Here is a 2,500-nt window from a genome sequence, read left to right on the forward strand (position 1 = left end):
CAGGACAGTGACCTAACTGTGGGTAAAGTTTGCGGGGCACGGGCGGAAAGTCGAATTTTGGATGAAAATGCATTATTTTCATACTTTGAAAATTCCAGGCGTGTGTCAGACTTCCAGGCGGGGGCAGCCGCCGGAGGCGTACCGAGGACGCTTCCAGGAGCCTGGGGAAGATTTTCTGGAAGAGTCCTTGGGACTTGGTGCAATTTTGAGAAAATCTCGATTTTGTGAAAAAATGACCCATTTCCCCTACTTCCACCCCAGGGGGGCGTCAATATGTTGTAAAGCACCCCAGGGCAGTGACCTAAATGCGGGTAAAGTTTGCGGTGCACGGGGGGGAAAGTTGAATTTTTGGATGAAAATGCGTATTTTCATACTTTAAAAATTTCAGGCGTGTGTCAGACTTCCAGGAGGGGGCAGCCGCCGGAGGCGTACCGGGGACGCTTCCAGGAGCCTGGGGAAGATTTTCTGGAAGAGTCCTTGGGACTTAGAAAATTTTTTGAGAAAATCTCGATTTTGTGAAAAATGAAAATTTCCCCTTCTTCCACCCTAAAGGGGCGTCAATATGTTGTGAGGCACCCCAGCAAAGTGACCTAAGTGGGGGTGAAGTTTGCGGGGCACGGACGGAAAGTTGAATTTTTGGATGAAAATGCGTATTTTCATACTTTGAAAATTTCAGGCGTGTGTCAGACTTCCAGGCGGGGGCAGCCGCCGGAGGCGTACCGGGGACGCTTCCAGGAGCCTGGGGAAGATTTTCTGGAAGCGTCCTTGACACTTAGAAAAATTTTGAGAAAATCTCGATTTTGTGAAAAATGTCACATTTCCCCTACTTCCACCCCAGGGGGGCGTCAATATGTTGTAAAGCACCCAAGGGCAGTGACCTAAATGCGGGTAAAGTTTGCGGTGCACGGGGGGAAAGTTGAATTTTTGGATGAAAATGCGTATTTTCATACTTTGAAAATTTCAGGCGTGTGTTGGACTTCCAGGCGGGGGCAGCCGCCAGAGGTGTACCGGGGACGCTTCCAGGAGCCTGGGGGAGATTTTCTGGAAGAGTCCTTGACACTTAGAAAAATTTTGAGAAATTTCCGATTTTGTGTAAAAATCACCCATTTCCCCTACTTCCACCCTAAAGGGGCGTCAATATGTCGTAAGGCGCCCCTAGACAGTGACCTAAGTGGGGGTGAAGTTTGGGTCTGATGGGTGGAAAACTGAAAAAAAGCGATTTTGTGACTTTGAGAACAAACAGAGAGCTCAAAACTTTGAAAAACGTCAGACCGCTGTCAGACTTCCAGGCGGGGGAAAGCTCTGAGGTTGTACCGAGGACACTTCCATGGCCCCCGGATTGATTTTCAAGAAAGAGTCCTTGGGACTTTGAAATTTTCCGGCGAGCTGTTTTTGGCTTCCGGGAGCCGTAGAACTTTGGGAAATCGATTCCGCTCACCGGTTCAGGGTGTTTCGAGCTAGTCCAGGTCCCAGCTACGCCGCCTGGCCTCCAAATTTCGCAAATTCGAAAAAAAAAAAAATAGAACCGGAATGAGGAAATTTCTGGCCGCCGGATCCGCCGCACGGCTCCAGGAGGTCGGACACTTTTTGACTTTGTTCCCTTAAAGTGGGGGTCGGTGTCTCACCATGCAAATACCCAGTTTTGCACACCAGCTGCAGGATATAGGAGAGAGAGGTACCTCTCGGCCCCGACCAAAATCCGTTGTTTTCGTGGTTCCTCGACTCGGGTAGGCGGTTTGGCGAGTACCCCCCTTTTGCATGGAAGTTCGCACTCGCGCCGAGACCAGGCTTCCGCGGCTCCAGGGGGACTTTTGCCGGTTGTCCGTCCCGAGTCCGAGACGCGTTTCCTGGGTCGCCCGAGCCCGAACGGACCCTCCCCACGTGGGTTCCTGTCCTCTGAGGGCGACGGTCGTCAGAAGGGGGGCAGATCCAGAGTCCTCGTCCGCAGGAGGGCTCTGGGAGGGCGGATCGCTCCTTCTGACTTTGTCCCCTCGGAGCGGGCTCGGCGTTTCTCTGTGTCGGATGTCTCCCGCTTCCGCGCCAACGGGGAGACCTATGAGAGAATCGCACCGCGACCCGGCTTCCGTCTCGAGGGCGCCCGGAGCGCGCCGGACACTCGCTTCCAGGACTCCAGGGGCACGTTTCTTCCCCGTCTCCCCCGAGGGGAAGAACGGAGGCAGGGGTTCCACCCGAGCCCCTGCCCTTTCTTCCGATCGATCTGGCTCAGCGCTCCCGGGTGGGGAGGTGGTGCCGCTCGCTCGGCCCGGGCTTTGGAGCCCGCGTCGGTTTACGGCGGGCGGTCTCCTTCCTCTGTTACCCCCCCCGGGTTTCAGGCACTCGTCCTTGGGCGCGCACGCCGGCGGTCGCCCTCCCGTCTACGGACGGAGGCGGCCGAGCTGTGGGGAGTTTGACCCGAACCGTGGTACGGCAGCGGTCCGACGACCCGCACGGGCGAACGGAGGGGCGCCCACCCACCTCGGCGTGGGGGCCCGCCGTCCGA

The sequence above is a fragment of the Ranitomeya variabilis genome, unplaced genomic scaffold, assembly GCF_051348905.1.
Source record: "Ranitomeya variabilis isolate aRanVar5 unplaced genomic scaffold, aRanVar5.hap1 Scaffold_550, whole genome shotgun sequence".
Taxonomy (NCBI): Eukaryota; Metazoa; Chordata; class Amphibia; order Anura; family Dendrobatidae; genus Ranitomeya; species Ranitomeya variabilis.